This window comes from Manacus candei, unplaced genomic scaffold, assembly GCF_025592945.1.
Source record: "Manacus candei isolate 608988 ecotype Guabito, Panama unplaced genomic scaffold, ASM2559294v1 h1tg000005l, whole genome shotgun sequence".
NCBI lineage: Eukaryota > Metazoa > Chordata > Aves > Passeriformes > Pipridae > Manacus > Manacus candei.
Window position 1 is genome coordinate 25,050,355 of NW_026138053.1, and position 19,571 is coordinate 25,069,925.

General features: G+C 49.4%; 1 long non-coding RNA gene across 3 annotated transcripts; it reads right to left on the reverse strand.

Moving 5' to 3' along the window:
* Positions 1-14,295: 14,295 nt before the first annotated feature.
* On the reverse strand, positions 14,296-19,553 carry LOC127474306 (uncharacterized). Of its 3 annotated transcripts, XR_007905801.1 has the most exons (5): positions 19,433-19,553; positions 16,802-16,995; positions 15,690-15,797; positions 15,009-15,163; positions 14,296-14,570 (listed from the first exon to the last, which is right to left on the reverse strand). It is a non-coding gene; the product is annotated as an uncharacterized LOC127474306 (long non-coding RNA). The 3 variants fall into 3 exon arrangements; XR_007905800.1 differs by having other exon boundaries at positions 15,009-15,797; positions 19,459-19,553; XR_007905799.1 differs by having other exon boundaries at positions 15,009-15,797.
* Positions 19,554-19,571: the final 18 nt, after the last annotated feature.

The window sequence follows — 19,571 nt, forward strand, 5'->3', positions numbered from 1 at the left end:
GACCCTTGTGGTTTGGCCTGAGGGAGCAGCCATGGCAGCCCAGCACCATGACCCAGACCTACCAGCGGAGTTATTTGGGGGTGGAGGCTCAGAGGGAGTTTCAGATGAAGCAGTGCTCACCTGGGCATATGTAAGGAGGGCACAGATGTACAGAGTGGCAACAGACACCAACAACTTTCCCCAGCCCAGTGCAGGTCACGAGGGGACACCTGTGAGGACAATGTGGCCAACTTCTTTGGGTGGGCACAGCCTTCGCAGTGACAACACACCAGGTGCTCCACTTAAAGCAGGTGAGAGCTTGTCCCACACCTGCACAGGCTGGAGGTCTCCTTCTCTCTGATCTACAGCTGCTGTGGTGTTTCCACAAGTGCTCAGCATGGATCCCAACAGGATCAGACACACATGGGAAGAACCACAACTCCTTTACCAAAAATGCTGAAACTAGGCACATGCTGTCCACCACTTTGGGTGAGAAAGATGTTCCCACATCAAAGGGTGAGAGCCTGGTGGGTGCCACCCTACCGAGCTCATGGGCTGCTGTAAATGCAGTGCCCTGCAGCAGGAGCAGGCCAGGCTGGAGATGTGTCCCCAGTGGTGGCCCAGATGCTGGAGTGTGTCCTTCATACTGACTCTGAATCACCCCATCATACCATCCCCAGATGCTGGAGATGCCAGAGCCAAGCATCCTTGGAAATTAAGGGCACTGCATGCACTGCAAAACCTCTTGAAGACCCTTCCAATTCCCAGGATGCAAGCCAGGATAACTAGGGGTCTGTGGTTGGCGCAGACAGGTAGGCAGCTGGAAGGCAGGTCTTGCAGTCGGCCTCCCTCAGCAGGAGAACACTGTCCCTCTCCCTTTCCTAGGCAACTCTTCTTCCCCAGGAAAAGTGTCACAGGGATATGGTATCTCAGGATGGAGGTTCCCAAGGGACCAGAGGGACTGGGGTTCTCAGCCAGGCTCCGAGCAACCCCAGCTCTGTCATAGAACACTGAGTGGGGTTTCCTCAATCAACGAAGCCCATTTCAAATGGCTTTTAGATCTTTAAACACAATCGTAGGGTTTAAATTGGATAGACCCCGCTCAGAAAGCTGAGTCCCACTGGCACCTCCTGTTTATACACGAACAATCAAAGTGATTTATTCATCTGCCTAAAGCAGGGTTGCTCTTTGACCATCCATCCATTATCCTTATCTCTCTGTCCTGGTTGGGAGCCGAGCAATCCATCTTGCCGAGCGCGCGCCGCCGCTCTCCGGGAGGGCTCTGCCGGCGCAGACGACGCGGGCCCGGCTCTCAGCGGCGCTAACACAATTCCATTGACGTCAACCGGAGCCGCCCGTCGTCACCACCCCGAGAAAACTGAAGCCCAGGGTGGGCAGAGCCGGGTGGGCACCGAAGGGATCCGCGGTTGTAACCAGGACTGGAGCTGCCGCCCAGCCCACGGCGGAACGCACGGACCCTGTGCCACCGGCGTGCAAAGAGCACCGTTAGTCCAGGGGGATTCTTGATTCCCCTGATTAAGTTGCAAAAGGGGACCAGTGGGGTGGTCCTGGGGCATCATCCTCCATCTGTGATGAAAAGGCCATGTTGCTCCTGTGCCACGTGGGTAACCAGCAGTGGCACCTGCACCCTGAGTCCCTGCTGTCCCTGCCTGGGATGTTGTAGAGGGGCTCAGGGCGCGTCACAGGGGATAGCAGGGTACTGCCCTCCTGCCTCCTGGAAATGAAAGATTCCACAGCTTGTCAAAAATGCAGCATCATGAGGATGTTTCAACCCTGAAAGCATCCAAGGCCAGGTTGGACAGGGCTTTGAGCAACCTGGTCTAGTGGAAGGTGTCCCTGCCCATGACAGGGTAGTTGGAATGAGATGATCTTTAAGGTCCCTTCCAGCCCAAAACAGTTCATGATTCTATGATCTACGACCACTAGAAATTAGCTCAGAAAATATGTTGCCACCTACCTTCTCATCTTGCATAGGGGACAAGCAGTCGTGACAAGCTGAAGCCCCTTGTCTGCAGCAGGCAGATGCCCAGCAAGGAAGAGCAGGATTCCTGCTCTCTGTCCCCTCGTTTGTCCCCAGCCTGGGCTCTGTGGGGACTGTTCAATCCCACAGCCAGAGATGGGAGAGTGGTGAGGCTCAGTCATGCAGGAGACATGGAGGGTCTCCACCCTGCAGTAGACATGGCTCAGGGAAGATGGCACTGGAGCTGCCTACCATGCACTGAGCACCTCTTGGTCAGCAGGCTGAGTGACCACTGCTGAAACTGTAACTTAGAAAAACAATCCTACAAGCTTAAATAAGCTGCAAAGGGCACCATGTCCCTCTAAGGAAACTGGGAGGGTTTTGCAGCTCCCCATCAAGAAGTTCCTCTCTTGCCAAATTTCACCTCCCAGGTGAAGCACAGGCTGCGACAACTTTCCTAAGGAGGTTTGGGAAGGGAGTGTGGCCACAGGCAAACCAAATGGCCTTCCTCTTGGAAAAATACTGACCCAGTTTGGCTGAAATTTTCTAAAGAAATTCAGGTTGAGGCAAATCCCTGGGAGACAATTTCTGCCTAAAGGCATGTGTGTGTTTTGGCATTATTCTAAGCAATAGGAGATGCAGCCCCATAAGGGGAAGTATTGGGCAATCTCAGTAACAAGCAGTGTTATCTACTCTGTCTACAATAAAACAATTAATTTACACTCTTGGAAGATGATTTCTAGACTGGGAGAAAAAAAGTACAAAAAAAAAAAAAAAAAAAGGAAAGAAAAAAAGAGGAGAAAGCAATGGAATTAGCCAACCCACTCCAGACTTGAATCACTCCAGATCTGTGTAATGGCACCTGGCAGAGCAAGGAAAGGTGTGAAGGGCTGTGGTTTGGAGACCTCCAACTCATCTAATAAAGAAGAAAAAGGTTTCTGCTGCTGCCATCCCTGAGGACCTTCAACAGTTGGGTAATGTCTGAGGAATCTCCTGGGCCACAGAGAAAAAGCAGGGAGTGGCAGGGGCAGGTACCAGCACTTCCAAAAAACGGTGCTGGAAAGGGAAAAGCAGGTTCTTTCATGGTATTTGAGACCATTTCCATCCGTGCAGAGTGGGCAAGGAATGCTCTTGCATGGGGATTCTCCATAGCATTGGTGAATGTGGTTTATAACCTGTCTGAAAGCAGGATGCACCAAAGTTTTGTGACTATTCATTTTGGAAAGTTTTCCAGCCTGAGAAGTTCATGGTTTGGATTACCCAGAGAAGTTCCAAGCAAGCATCTAAAATTGGGGGAATCAAAGCAGATTCAGACCCTCAAGGCCAGTGCCCACAACTGATTACCAGGATGCACAGCCTGTGCCCCCAGTTCTGCAGCCAACGTGGTAGGTCAAGGTGAGGTGAGATCCCTCCCAACCTTCTCACCACTGCCCTGGGTGGAAGGAGACACAGGTACTGAGCATCACTGCTGCAGCACTCATACACTCTGACCCAGCAAGCCACCAAGATGTTTTGAGCCATGACTGGTTGTTTTCTGGAAATTCCTGGGTAGATTTGGCCAAAAGATCACCCAAGTTTGACAAATTTAGCTTGCTGTAGTGTCAGGTGACTCTGTCCACGAGCCAGGTTGATTCTGTAGCTGGTGTGAGAGCAAGGACAATAACCACGTGCTTGGAGAGAAACCCACAGGCCAAAGAGGTGTTTTTGTGCAGTAAAACTATTTTCACCAAGCTTAAGTCAAGCAATGAAATATTCATAGGACACTAAAGCAGTGGGCTCCCTGGCTGCCTTCTTATGAGAATCCAATAATACTGGAGACAGCCTTAATTCAATATTCAAAAAGCCTCTTTCCTTTTCCCTCTGTCCATCTCCCCAATGTCTCTTTGGGTTCAGAGACCTTTTCGGAAACCTCACTTTTATGTGCTGGATGCATTAGTGGAGAGGAGAAATGGGGGGAGAAAGAATGGGAATGGCAAGGATGGCGACCACATACAGGACAGCCGGGGCTTTCTGGTCCCCAGGCTGCCTGGTGATGCTTGGCTGGATGATCTGAGACAGCTCTTCCCAAAGACATGTCTGCACAGCTTTTTCAGGGCCAGATCCACACCTGTGCTCAGACTCAGCAGGTTTGGAATCAGTTCTGCTCCAAGAGCTGTGTAACCACAGATGTGTGGTCCACGTTCCCACTGACAGACTCACAGAGAAACAGGCTGCCTGGCTCAGCTGCTGTGGATGCCAGCAGGGCTGAAGCCACTTTTGGCTCAGCATCTATCCTGCAAAAGAAAACAGTGGAGATAGAGCCTTTATCCACCAGCATGGACTGAAAACTGGGACAGCTGGACTCAGATGCTCTCGAGGAGTAAAGCCCTGTAGCTCCAGTGACATGGGTGATGTTCATGTGGGCAGTCATCTTCACCCAGGGTGAGGACACAGGTGCTGACAGGGTTTGAATGAGCAATTTGATGCTCCCAGCTTGCCCTGTTGATGTTACAGCTCTCACTCCCTGACCTGGAACAGCAGTACTGACAGACATTCTCCTCCACATTTCAGAAAGAGCAAGGCCTACCTGCAGACCTCTTCCCAGAGGTCATGTTTCCTGTGGAATTGCACTGAGCTAACCCTCAGAAGCCAATACTGACACACAGCTACCCCATGGCAGATGGGCACTGCTTCATGCTGCAGCTGGGTGGGAGGCAGCTGTAGCTCTGCTGGCAGGACCTTCCTGCCCACTGTGGGGAGGGACAATACTCAGGGATGTGAACTGAGGGTCCAGAGGATTCCTTGCTGCCCCTCCAAACACAAAAATGGGGGGGAATCAAAGGATTACAAGCAGCAGGACATGGTTTTCCACACCATGGGGCTGGATGCTGTGGGTGCTGAAGCTTCATGGAAAAATTCAGAGAAGAAAATCCCCCACTTGCCATCTGTAGCTTTGGATGATGATTCTCTATATGTGTTGCAGCAAAGTGAAGATTTAAAAGAGCAACAGCTTTCCAAGCACTTAGCAGAGTATTCCCCCCTGCCTCCCCATAGGATTCTTTCCCAGAGAATATTTAAAATCCAATTATTTACTCCACAATGCACTGGTTATTTAGTTTCTTCTGGCATCTCCCAGTCACGAATGCCCTCAAGCAGATCACTTTCAACCTTCAGAAAACCTCTCTATTAGCATTTGATCCTGTCAGGCTCTTTTTATAGCCACTCTCCAAGCTAAGTGGAAGCTGCTCAATGGCTATCTGCCACGCTGGGGCATGGGTGCAGATGCCAGATAGCAGGGGCAGGGCACAGTCCCCATGAAGGAGGCTTCAAAGCACCAATGATGCACAAACAATGCACGAAAAATGGGTCCATGGTCACATGCTGGGGTGAGTTTGGAGAGCTCTGTACTGCTCTGAGCTGCTTCCCATCTCCAAGGCAAGGTGAGAGCCCTTCGGGGAAAAGCAAAATGCTCCATCCTGTTGGTGCCATCACCCTGGACTGGGGGCTGTGCTGGTGCATCCCACAGAAGGAGAGAGTGAGCAGGAAGCCTGCAAGTCCTTTCACACCTTCTGCAAGAGCCTGGCACTAGCAAGGCCCTGGCCAAACTCCAGCAGGAACCTGACATGCTGCCTCCCTTTCCATGACAAGAAAAAAAAAAAAAAAGATTTCTTTCTCTCTTCCTTATTCTAGCACCTACAGGCCTGATGCTGATGATTCAAATAGTGAAGACACTCTCTTTGTTGATCTTTTATAGATTCTGGTTCCAGCTACACTTGGTGACACATCACTGAAGGCAGGTGCTTACTCTTAGAGTAGTTGTTTTGTGATGAATAGAGATGATAAAGCCAGGTTTTCTCCAGGTTTTGAGTCTTATACTTTAACTCCCAGTTTTAGAGGTCCAAGCTAGGTATTTTCCAGTGTATGGGGTGTTGACTGATCCAATATGACTCCTGGTGAACACCAGAATATAGTTGATGAATCTCACAGACTATGCTGGGAGCTGAAAGCAGATATATACACCAATGTTTCAGGTGGGAAAGCAGATTGTAAAGCACACCTAAACTAGGTTACATGGGACTGGTGTGGCAGAGCAAGGACAGGATACGGGGTCTACAGTAACCCCACACACACCTGACATTGATCCCTTTCTTCCCAAGGAAAGCTGAAAAACCTGAACGCCCCTCTTTGCCTAAAACATCACAGCTCTTGGGCCACTGGTGGGTGAAGGACCAGCTCTGCCCCTGGGCAGCAATGTGGGCTGGGGTATCCTCACAATCCCAGCTGCTCCCAGCTTCTCCCTTGGTGAGCACCCCCCCCCCCCTCAGGTGGAGCCACCAACAGACATCATAAGCCTTCCAAGAAGACCTCTGCGAGGAATAATGCCGCTGATGGATGATGCCTGTCCGGGTGCATCGTCTGCCGATAGGTCACGAATTACTCAGATGTGCCTGTTATCCCGAATTATTCCCTGATTCACGCCGCAGCTTACGCAGGAGCTTCTTGATTAGATTCCTCAGTATCAAACGCCCTGGCTCGTTGGCCTGACCTTCTCTCCACGTAAGCCTCCGGGCCATAAACCGTTCTTATCCAAAATCTTGACCTCATGTTTAATTTTATCACAGCTGACGTTAACGGAGGTTAGTTGGGCTTGAGCAAGCACTGGAAGTTAAGTGTTCCTGCACCAGGGCCTCCGTGCATTTCCCAGCACTGACTGATGACCTGAATTCAAGGATGCCTTTTCCCTGGCTTCGACAGGCTTCAGCTTGGCACACGCAATTCCTGGAATCAGTTCTCCACTGCTGCTGATGATGAATCAATCATTTGCTTTCTGAATGTGTTCCACAGAATTCCCTCAGCCTGGCAGGCTTTCCCACCACAAAATTAGTTGGCTCAACAGCTCTCGGGACAGTGAGCACCCCGCGTATGGTTCCTGTCTGGAAACAAATGGATTTAAACATCTGAAGTGAACTTTTGTAGGCAGACCTTTTTCAACAGGGCCTCAGACTTGGTGAGAACCAGACTCAACAAAAATGGGTTGGTGGGCAGAGGGTGGTTGAGGAGAAGGAAGGGTGCACGAGGGTTGGTGTATTGACATCAGTCAGCCTGGTGGAGTCTAGGCAGGGCTTTTACAGGTTCAGAAGAGCCCTGGATACCTGACGTCACCTGGGTGGTTCGATGGAAAATCCCTGTGATGCTCAGGTTGAATCCACCTCACATCAGATACCTGTAAGGTTTTGGTTGGCTTGCTTGGCTGTGTAAAGCCATAAAATCATCCAGGCTTCCTCTCTGGTGAGCAAAAAAAACAAGCTAAAGTTCAGTCCAGAGCTTGATTTATCCCAGGTATTTAGGACAAGATGGGATGAATGAGTCTCAGACAGTTGTTCATTCAGCCCTTTGGTCATTGAGGGATATTGGACAACAGCTTTTGCTGCAATAACTAGCTTTTGGGTGGCTGAAGGTAAAGTGAACCCTACCCCTTGGTTGGTGCTCACCTACACTCCTGCAGGTCTCCAGATCCACTTCCACACTTTATCCTCCACAGTTGCTGTATGAGGAAGGACCAGGCACCTTCAGCCAGCAGGGTACCCCATACACAGGGCAAACCTCATTTAGCAACTCCCCTGGAGGTGCTTCAGCAGCAAGATTGGATCCTGCTGCCAGGAACAGGCACTTCCCACAACATCTCCTCCACAAACTGATTGCCAGCATCCAACACAGGAGCCCAGACTCAGACTGAGGTCAGCCTTATAGAGAAGGACTTGGGGATATCAGAGGGTGATGTGCACTCACAACAGCTCAGAGAGCCTCTTGTGTCCTGGGTACATCCCTGGCAGTGTGGCCAGCAGGGCCTGGAAATGATGTTCCCTTCTGCTCTTGTGAGACCCTGCCTGGAACACCCTATCAGCTCTGGGGTCCCCAGTACAAGGGAGACTATGGACCTGTTAGAGGGTCACCAAAGTGACCCAAGGGCTGCAGCACCTCCCCCCTGAGGAAAGGCTGAGAGATTTGTGGTTGTTCAGCCTGGAAAAGAAGGTCCAGGGAGACTTTATTGCAGCCTTTCACTATCTAAAGGGGGCTTATAAGAAAAATGGAGACATTTTCCCAGGGCATGTAAAGATAGGACAAGGAGGAATGGCTTCCCACTGGCAGAAGGCAGGTTTGATTAGATATTAGGAAGAAATTCTTTCCTGTGAGGGTGGGGAGGCCCTGGCACAGGTTGCCCAGAGAAGCTGTGGCTGCTCCATCCCTGCCAGTGTTCCAGGCCAGGTTGGGTGGGGCTTGGAGCAACCTGATGGAAGGTGTCCCTGCCCACGGCAGGGGAGTGGAAATAAGTGATGTTTAAGGTCCCTTCCAACACAACTCATTGTGATCCTCAGAGCATGATTTAGACTTCAGATTGGTGCCCCTGCTTTCCTAAAGACACGCAGCTCCAAAGCCAGGTAGGGAAGTTCAATGGGGCAGGGCATCCCCAGCACCTCCGGTAATCACATCACACCAACTTGGGTGCCAAAATGGGGCTGGGGAAAGCTGAAGTCTGGACACTGGGCCAGGTGTGGGTGTTTATGTTTTGGCATAATGGAGAGCACATTTGCAAAGAGGAATTAATCATTTTTGCCGATCATTTTAATTGTTGAACACTGCCTCTCTGCAAACTATTCATGAACAGACAACAACTTTCTCTAATTTAGTCATTAGTCCTAATTATTCATTCCATCTCTCCTATTAATAACATGCAGGCAGCAGACTGACAGCAAACAGCTCCATGCAATTATTTTGCTCAGTGAAGTTTGAAACACAAGCAGTGCCAGGTATTTCTGATGGGGCACAGATTGCCCAGTGCATCCCTGCCTACCCACCACGTGGCTATGAAATCCTAGAACCACATTTCTGGTGTGAACGCCCCTGTTTGCAAAATGAACACGTGCCAAAAAGCTGCTGGTTCCCAGACTCAAAGGCATTTGTTTGAATACCATTGAACAGTGAACACAAAGAAGGACCAAAGCAAATATATTTTACACAGCTCAGAAAAATCACCAATCTCAGCTTTGCAGGAAACAGCCTTCTCTAGGTCCATAGTCTATCTGTATATTGACAGTGAGAAAGTTTGCCACCTGAAACTGAGTGATTCATTGCAAGGGTACATGAGGAGTATCCAATATTTAATTACCATGTCAATTAGGTGCATCACATTGCTTTCCTCCACCCACACCATGATCTAAGCACAGTCAGGCACCTGAGCAGTATTTGCAACCCTATGCCTTTCTTTCCCTGTTACCTGGGCAAGGATCCTGCACACCACCAAACCATCACTAAGGTATTTAAGGCTTAATGGTTTTCAGAGCATTTGAGGCTGTAGCCCTAGATTTCACCTTTAGCAAGAAATAGAAATAGGGATCTCCTTTATGCACATAGAGACTAAATTTAGAGACTCAAAACAGGCAAAAATTGACTGCCCCCAAGCATATCCTCATCCCCTGGAAGAGGCAGCTGCAGCATTAACTCCAGACAAAAATCCCTGCTAGAGGAAGCATATCGACTTCTGATGGGGAGAGCTCCTGTCTTGGTTTTAAATTCACTCAAGATGCAGAGTTTATTCAATTATCAGCCATCTAGAGACTGAAATGTGGCTTCACTCCAAATATCAACCGGGCAGGGGAGATGATGACAAACAGGTTAACCCTTCATCTACCCTTCAGCTAGACAGAGGGTGGGCAGCAGGATGGCACTGAGCAATCCAACACACATGCATCATGAATCTCCAAGGTTAAAGCTATTGGCTCAGTCCCTCACATGCAGAAAGAGCTTTGACACTGGCTATGCCTAGGAGGGCAGGTGGAAAAAAAAAAAATCCCTGTGGTGTGGTACCCAGTGGGAGGATGCTCTGTTCACAAGCCCCCTTTTGTAAGAGGACCCCGTGCAGCACAAAGAGCTCTCTGTCCTCAGGGGAGACCCACGGCTGTAAAAAACAAAGAGAGACACCGGGAAAGCGTCTGGTTCATTATTCCCCTCTGAAAAGCTCTCCAGCATAAGGCCTTTTAAAGGAAGACTCTGGCTATGAGGGGGGTGTGGATTAAGACTGAGATTCATTGGAAGAGGCAAAGGGGGAGAGCTGGCAAAATGTAAATCCTCACCAAACGCCTTGGGAAGCATGGAGGGGCTTGTGCTGGCAGCCAGGCCCACATGCCAGCACGTGAGGCTCCTGGGAGAGGTCAGAGCTGCAGCACTTCGCTCCTCTAGGATGTATCTGAAGCACTTGAGGGGCAGCACTCCCACAGAGGTTACCTTAATGCCACTGGTTTTGCTGGGGTTGTTCAGCCCCACTCACTAGTGGCTCTGGAGAGCAGGAAGATGCTGGAGACAAAGCAAGCACCAACCAGCACAGCTTTTCCACATGCTGCTCAAAGTCTGTTTTCAGCCACAAATACCGTTTCCGCTGGAGGAGGAAGGTTATTTAGTATTTGGGATGTTAAAGCCCAAACCTGGTGCTTTCTGAGAATCTCTTCTGTATTACACTGCTCTGACTTGGAGCTCGCAGCATCATCCTCACCAGGGCGTTCCTGCAAAGCGAGATTTGCTCTCGAGGGAACCGGAGAGCAGAGCCTTTCCCGGCAGCACGAAGAGATGGGAAGCTGGATCTGTCCCCTGCGAGTGGGATGGTAAATGGCCTCTCGCCTTTGTCATTACCTGGCAGAGATGAGTCTGGGAAGCAGCAAGCTGCACTAACCGGGTATGCAGCATCTTCGCCTGGGCTGAGCTTGCCCTCTGATGGCAAGCGCCGGTAGTGAGAAGTAGCTCGCTCCCAAACCCATCCCCTCCCCTGAGGGATTTCCCTACTCCAGGTTAATCGCCCTGGTGCTAAACCAGCATTTTAGGGTGCTGCTGCCATGAAGGTATGGTCAGCTCCCGAGCTGAGAATTGTCCCAGTGAGGGCAGCTTCTCCTTGGCCGTGACAGCCCACGCTGTGCCCTGCAGGGCTGAGGGGGTAGGGGCTGGCAGAGGGCAAGTGAGGCAGTGCAGAGTTCCTGCAGCAGCTCAAAGAGGGTGACAAGGTCACTGAACTTTTCTTGGGGCACTAATTTAAGGGTACCAGGAAACATGAAAAAAAAACCACCACAAACTGCTATGAAGACAGGTTGACAGAGTTAGGGCTATCCAAACTGGAGAAGAAAAGGCTCCAGGGAGCCCTTAGAGCCCCTTCCAGCACCTAAAGGGGCTCCAAAAGAGCTGGAGAGGGACTTCAGACACAGGAATGGAGTGACAGGATAAGGGGAAATAGCTTTAGATTGAAAGAGGAGCAATTTAGATTAGGTATAAGAAAGAAATTCCTCCCCATGAGGGTGGTAAAGCAATGGCACAGGTTGCCCAGAGAAGCTACGGCTGCCCCATCCCTGGGAGTGTTCAAGGCCAGGTTGGACAGGACTTGGAGCAACCTGGGCTAGTGAAAGGTGTCCCTGCCCATGGCAGGGAGGTTCAAATGAGATGACAAAGTTCCCTCTAACTCAAACAATTCTAGGATTCTAGGAACTTCTGCCAGCCATCTACAGCTTACCCAAAACAAGCAGCTGACTTTTTTGGGGGTCCTTGCAGCACTAACCCCTGTCGCCTGCCCTCCACCCACTTAGAAAAACCAGAGCAGGCAGGGGAAGCAGCCAAGGATCAGTGGGCTGCTCCATACAGGACAACAAGCCACGAGCCAAGGGTGGCCCCAGCACTGCAGGACACTCACCAAGAAGGGTCCAGCCTGAGCACAGGAGGCAGGGCTGGCTGCTGGCAACAGGGTCCATCAACACACCCAGGCACAGAAGAGGAGTAAGGCCCAAGGTCCATCTAGGAAAAAGATGAGGTAGGACTGGAGAACAGACTGCACAAGCATGAGGTCCCACTCACAGACACAGAGAGGCACCATTGCCCTACATCCCAAAAAAACAGAGGCATTCAAGGATGACCTTAAATACAGTGCCTGGGCCAATTGCCAGAGGGTGTGTGGGTGCAGGTCCCAGGTGAAGCTGCTCAAGGCAATCAGTGCCTTTTGGTGCCCCCAAAGTCCTGACACCTGATGCTGCCTCTCCTCTATTTTTTCGATAACAGTCAGACCCCAGGACTCATCCTGGTTTTCCAAAGCCCATTGGTCTGCACACGGAGAATCAATCACAATCAATGAAAGTGCACTGCAGAATGCTCAGGCTGGTCAACCCTCAGATGCTCATTCAACAGGCTTGAAAATACCAAGAAAGAGATTTCTCGAGATGTGTTTCACTTCTTGATTTTTTGAAATCTTACAGCTCACTTTTTCCGGTCTGCCCCTGTAACCACGTAGAACAGGCAAATACTTCCCTAAAAATGCTGCAGAGCAACATGGCTCAGAGAAACCCTGGATCTAGGCAAGCTGGGGCTACAAGAAAACATCAGCTTTTGCAAGACACTCAGTAAATCCTAACAGGTTGCAAGACTAAAGACAGATGTGAGAACCTCATGAAGTTCAACAAGGTCAAATGCAAGGATTTGCACCAGGGTCAGGGCAATCTCAAGTACAAATACAGCCTGGGCAGAGAATGGATTGAGAGCAGTCCTGAGGAGAAGGATTTTGTGGATGAGGAGTCCAACAGGATTCTACCACATGCACTGGCAGCCCAGAAACCAACTGTGCCTGGGCTGCATCCCCTGCAGCACTGGGAGCAGGTGAGGAAGGGGATTCTTTGTCTCTGATCTGCTCTCGTGAGACATCATTTGCTGCATCCAGCTCTGGAGAGCCTAACATCAGAAGGATGTGGAGCCGCTGGAAGGAGTCCAGAGGAGGCCCCAGAGATGCTCAGAGGGCTGGAGCACCTCTGCTATGGAGAGAGGCTGGGAAAGCTGTGGTTGTTGAGGCTGGAGGGGGCTCCAGGGAGACCTTAGAGCCCTCCTAGTGCTTGAAGGGGCTCCAAGAGAGCTGGAGAGGGACTTTGGACAAGGGAATGGAGTGACATGACAAGGGAAATGTCTTCCCACTGTCAGAAGGCAGGGCTAGAGTGGATATTGGGAAGAAATTCTTCCTTGTGAGGGTGGTGAGGCCCTGGCACAGGTTGCCCAGAGAAGCTGTGGCTGCCTCATCCCTGGAAGTGTCCAAGGCCAGGCTGGACAGGGCTTGGAGCAACTTGGTCTAGCAGAAGGTGTCCCTGCCCATGGCAGGGGGTTGGAACAAGGTGGTCTTTAAGGTCCTTTCCAACCCAAACCATTCTATGACTTTTGTTGTCTATAACATAAAGGAGGGAGTTCTCAGGATATACCAGCACATGCTAATGCTCAAAAAACCAATTGCAATCCACTAAATAGACCTGTTTGAAACCATAAGGGCACATAAACTACATCAGTGCCATCATATTTTGTGGGAGAGAAATCACCCTAGACGTAGACACCAAATTCATCTTTATTAAAATGGTTAGTACATTTAGACAAGGAGTTAATTAGATCATGGTTGTATTTAGACACAGTGTATTAGCTGAGGGTGGGAGGGACAGCAGGGGCTGGGTTTGGCCAGATTTGGGGGTGTCCACGGGAGCAGGTAAGGATCAGCTGAGCCTCACCACTGCACTGTGTGAGAACCAGAGAGCTCAGCAGAGCTTCACTGTCCCAGGATAGACCTGGGCTTGCACAAACCAAGCTTGTGTGTGAGAGAAACCACCTCTGGCCCTGCGTACACCAAGCACAGGGTTTAGTTAACATTTGCCCAGAAAGCTGATGCCTTAGGATTTTCAAGATTTTTAGCAAATATGGATTTTTAATATGGCTGTAAAGTTTCTCACACTTCAGAATAGCAGTTGACAGTCACCAAACCTGTTCTCATGCTTCACATTGAATTTTCTAAATTCTTTAGACTTGTTTAGTGGTCTTCTCAAGGAAAAGACTCCAGCAAACACATCTTATTTAGGACATATGCACCTGGACCGGGACAACAAGATATCATTGTAGGCAAAGCAACCTTGAAGGCCTTCATTAAAAGAGCTGCTCTCTATCTTATCTATACTAATATTGCTTGGAGGATTTTTTTCTTCCATTTCAGGCATCAAAGCCCATCTTTAATACGAGGTCAAAGGCTCTCAGAGGAAAAGGACGAGCCACAAGGGAACCTTCACTCTATCCCTGGGCACATGCATTTAGTGTGGTGTTTAATAACGAGATAGTATCTCTTTTTTTTTCCCCTGTAAATGGAATTTCATAGTTCTGAGCAGTGAATCAGGTATTTACACTGCTGTAGGTCAGAAATTAAGTCATGCTCCTCCGTAGCTTTGCCTCAGGACACACATATTGAAACAGCAGTTGCAGGACATTTCTCTTCAGGTCTCTGTAGGGCCTGGAAACTTTGGAGACAGTATTTCAGTCTTATTTTAGCTTAATCAAGTCAAATTCCTCTTCAGAAGACCTGAATGATGTAGCTGCTTGCAGTGTAAAGATGACTTTTCTCCCAGATACCTTTTCCTTTTGGTTGGTTTTTTTTTTTTTTTCTGTAAAAGATCAGGGCTTTTTAAACACAGCAGTAAATGTTAATATTTCAGTTTGCTGATTCTTCATTTCTCAAAGTGGGTAAGCCATTTTTGCTTAAAAACTCTATGCCACCTAGGAGTTAGCCTGAGGCCGAGGCATAAAATTCCATCTGCAAGTGGCAAAGGTGTCATAAAGCACTGAAAAAAATCCTTTCTTTATAATAACTCTGTATAATCTTAACTATAATAGTTGTCACTAAGCCTCTTCCCTCTTAGCACTACTTGCTTCTGCACTATTAAACTAGAAAAGAAATTTAAAAAAAAAAAATCAACCAACCCAGTTCTCCATAGTTTCTGCTCTACTCATATCCCAAGCAGCCCGAGTTAAACTAAATTGTACATTTTAATGACCAAATATTTTTTCAAGTCAAGCTTTAGGTGATGACCAGATATGTACCTGAGTTTCTACATGAGCAATTAGTTCCAACCCCTTTCTCAAAACATCCTCCCTCCCCTCCAGATTATCATGTCTGTGTGTCTGACTGCAGGGATTGAAATTCAGAGAGATGTGTCCAGGTTTCCCTCAGTATCCTGGGGAGGGATGGTACCTGATGGGTAGGAACTGGGGCTCCTGGATAGCTTTGCTGCAGGTTCCCTTCAGGAGAAGTTGCTGACAGCCTAATTTTCAGATTTATGGAGCATTAAGAATTCCCATTGACTCCGTAACCAGGTGATGGATCTGTCTACGCTTCATTTTTCTCAGCTATAAAATGGGAGAAATGGCATTTCTGTCACTGGCTAGCTGGGAGGTTAATGCAATGAGTATTAATAAAGTTCTCTAGTGACCTCTGGGACAGCAGTTCCCAAGCCAGGGTGGCAATTGCTTGCAGGGGTTGCTGTGCTCCTGAACGGACTGACAGACCCAGTGGAAATTAGGTGGTGGTGGTGGCTCAGAAATGGAAGTAGAAGTAATTTTCCTAATGAGTCATCAGCAGTCAGGAATGGAGCCCAGGGCCTGGGAGGTGACTGTCACTTCCCCCAAACAGATGGCCCTTGAGTTGCTCTGTGCAGGAGAAGTCTCAGTCTCCCTGCATGGTGACCAATGCAGAGCATCCTAAATGATTTCCAGGTCTGTGCTGCCACTGGGCATCCTGGCTACAGCTGCTGTAGGTAAATGGAGCTGCAACCATAAATGTCACAAACTCGGGGCTTATATTAAGTAGGATTTATGCACCCATAAGAGCAGAATCTTATATTGATATTAAGGTTCATTTTTCTATAGACAGTACTTGTCTGCTCCGTCCTTTAATGCTACAGGTAGTGTGTCCTCCCTCCTTGCAGAGGATCAGAACTGGTACTTTGCTGCCTGGGACATGGTCAGTGACTGGCTTTGGAGGCTGGAAAATACAGAAAAACTGGAGCAGATTCCTACAGTCAGCCTTACAAAATGTAAGTCTGTCAGAAATACCCGTGTCTTTGTGTAAAATAATCACTAAGGACTATTGCTGGAGACAGCTTATCCCAGAGGAACTGATTTGTTTGCAGCCTGAGTTTCAGGCCACTCAGGAATGGGTGATGTTTGCTGGCTGGGCAGGAGGTGCTTTCCTTGCTGTGCTGCACACACCTTTGTGGGCAGACAGACATATCTCCTTTAAGAGGACATACAAGGGTAACACCCAGATTAAATGAGGAAACACAAGCAATCCTCTGGGAGCAGGGATCTAGGAAGGGTGTGCTACATGAGGGTGCAGGTGTCCCCACACCAGGGCTCTCTCCTGAACCTATCAGAAGTTGTGCTTCAGTGAAGAATTCCAGCCTGGAGGCAGTGCAAGGGCACACTGCTGGCTGGAGGAGACAGGGAGAAGCCTCTTACAGCTGATCTATCCTGTTTCACCCTTGCACCCCTGCCATCGAGATTAATAACAGTGTTGTCAATACTTCGACAATTCTAAATTATTGTCCAATACTTGGACAATATTAAATTAATTCTTAGAGCTCATTTTGTGCTAACAGGGACTGGAAGATAACTGACACATCCCTGCTCCAGCTGGGGAGAATTTTAAAACTGGCAGACTTTATTCATGTCCTTCTTCCTGCTACAACACAGAGGTATCTCCAGGAAGTAGCATCTAACCTTCCCTTAGGCTGCATAGAGTGATCATGGAACTGGTAGTGCAAGGCAATCCCAGGAAAAAAACATCTCCAGGAGCCAGAGGTGGCTCAGTATGTACACGGGCAGTGAAAAGCTCTTCACTTAGAGAGTCTCCGAAAGCTCAGGAATTAGGGAGTTGTTCTTTAGGTGCTGAAGGTGCTGGGTGACACACTCACTGGCAGGGTTGTGGGTGTAGGGGATTATATATAGGCATAAGTGGGTATATATTTGATCTTTAACAGCTTTTACCTGTGTTATTTTTCCTCCCTGGAGCACAGTCAGTAATGGCATCAGCAAGACTTTTGAAGGATCAGCCAGTATTTCAGTTCGTGTGAACAATGTGGTTGTGCTATTGCCAATACTACTGCTTATTAATCCTTTGTTCTTCCCTGGGAAGCCCAAAAGTCCATTGCAGACACTCATCCACAAGGCTTTTGATCCTTCTGGAAGACAAGAAACTGAGGCCTTCCTTTCTCTTAGCAATAGGAAACACGATGCACAAAGACACCGACAGCCAGGTTCAAAGAAAGGTCTAAATAACAGTAATTCCCTTTTGCTCCCACTGAAAACAGGGGGAATTGCTACATTTCAATGGCTTTATGGAGTTAGTCCTTGAGACCTACCAGTCAGAAAGCTATGTACAGAAAGCAGGGGATAAAATAAAAATTAAACCCAGATCAAAACACCGAAAAGAACTGTAAAAACTATATTTTAAAAAAAGCCTTTTAATAACAGCAACAAAGAGTTAAATCATGGGAGTGGCTCTAATGGCAGATGTCAGCTTGTAAAGCTAAGACTGCTGACCTGGATCTCACAGGGAAGCTGCCTCTGAATTTCCTGGCTTGAATCAAATTCCTCAGAGAGACACTTTGAGTTTTGCTGACTGTCTTGGTTTTTTTTTCCCAACATGGGGGGCAAAAATACAGAGGCAAATATCCAACGGTACTTGAGCACCCTTGAGAGGGCAGGTCAGGAGGAGCACTCCACAGCTCACACCCCCTTCGGCAGCACCTCCAGAGTAAATCCAGAGCTGGTTTTGGCTGTGTTCCCTTTGGGATATTTGCCACCCAGCATCCCTGCCACCCTGCTGCATGCCTGGGAGGTCTCCTGACCAACACTGCCTACCTGAAGCCACCTTTTTTTTCCCCTCAGACCAGTTTAACCAGCTCTCATACTGGTTTTACAGCCCACTCAGGGCTCACTCTGCTGTCCCTACTGGGAGGATTGCTGCAGAGCTGATCTCTTTGGGCGTTTTCCCATACCTGGGTTTAGGATTACCCTCCTTAGGGAATGCCCTGGTGTTTCACCAGTTGCTTCTTTAACCCTAGACAGGTAAAGCTGACTGCAGACAATAGTTACTCAATGCAAAGCAGGCAATCCATTTCCATAGGTTGTTGGAAGAGAAATTAAAGGGAACTTCAGGTTGTCTCTCTGAAGTACTTTGGGCCAAGCTGAGGAGTTGACACGTACAGTGTTCTTTTCAGTTTGGCTTGCAAAAGGCTAGGACTGGGGGAAACGCTTCCTTCAATACCCAAAACATCTCTGGGACATGGTTCATTAATTCTCTGTCCCTTAACTTATGCAGAAAGTGGTCTGCCCTTGTTTCTGTAAAACCCTGGGCTGCTGTCAGGAAGCAAGAACACCCTGTGGGCCTTGCTATTGGGATTTCCACCTGCCCAGGCAGCAGAGAGCTGGATCAAGCCCAGCAGAAGCTGTGCACTCATTACCAGACACCTTTCACAGAATCACAGAATCATTAAGGGTGGAAAAGGCCTCCAATATCACGGAGTCCAACCTTTGACCAATCGCTACCTCGAGCACTGAGTGCCACGCCCAGTCGTTTCTTAAACACCTCCAGGGATGGGGACTCCACCACCTCTATGGCCAGCCCATTCCAGTGCCTGACAACCTGCTCCATGAATAAATTCCTCCTGATATCCAGCCTGAACTTCCCCTGGCCAGGTTGAGGCCGTGTCTTCTTCTCCTGTCACTTGTTCCCTGGGAGCAGAGCCCGAACCTCCACAGCTCCACCCTCCCATCAGGGAGAGCGAGAAGGTCCCCCCTGAGCCTCCTTTTCTCCAGGCTGAGCCCCCCCAGCTCCCTTAGCTGCTCCTCATCAGACTTGTGCTCCAGCCCCTTCCTCAGCTCTGTTGCCCTTCTCTGGACTTGCCCCTCAATGTCTTTCTTTCAGTGAGGGGCCCAGAACTGGACACAGCACTCGAGGTGCAGCTGCTGTTGACCAGCACCCCCGGGTCCTTTTCCAGCTTTCCAGCCACTCTTCCCCCAACCTTTAGCACTGCAGGAAGTTGTTGTGGCTCAAGTGCAGAACTCAGTACTTGGCCTTGTTGAACCTCACACAATTTGCCTTGGCCTGTTGATTCATTTTTTCTGTGGGGCTGAATGGCGCTCAGGAGGCGTAGAGCTGCCTTTAGGGGTACCCATCTAAGGTGTAAGTGCAGATGAAAAACCCTGTGAGAGATGGATCAGTCCTGGACCTTCGGTGACCCTTCTGTGGCGCTGTGGGCTCAGGGCAGGCAGGGAAGGTATTTGAGGGAAAGCCTGGCACCTCAGTGCTCTGAGGGAGATCACAGAACTACAGGTTGGAAAAGACCTCTAAGATCATCGAAGTCCAAGCTGTGACCGATCATCACCTTGTCACCCAGCCCAGAGCACTGAGTGCCATGTCCAGTCTTTCCTTAAACACCTCCAGGGACGGTGGCTCCACCACCTCCCTGGGCAGCCCATTCCAACGTCTAATCACCCTTCCTGCGAAGAAATTCCTCCCCCGGTGCAAGTTAAGACTATGTCGTCTTGTCCTGTCACTTGTCGCCTGCGAGAAGAGCCTGTGAGCCCCCCCCAGCTCCCTCAGCCGCTCCTCACAGGACTTGTGCTCCGGCACTGCGCACCACCAGAGGCGGTGTCGGGGGAACGGCCTCCCCGTGGCGCGGGCAGGCTCCTGTCCCACAGATCCCGCCCGGCTCCCTGTCCCTCGCGGGCGCAGCCCCGGCCGTGGGTGTGT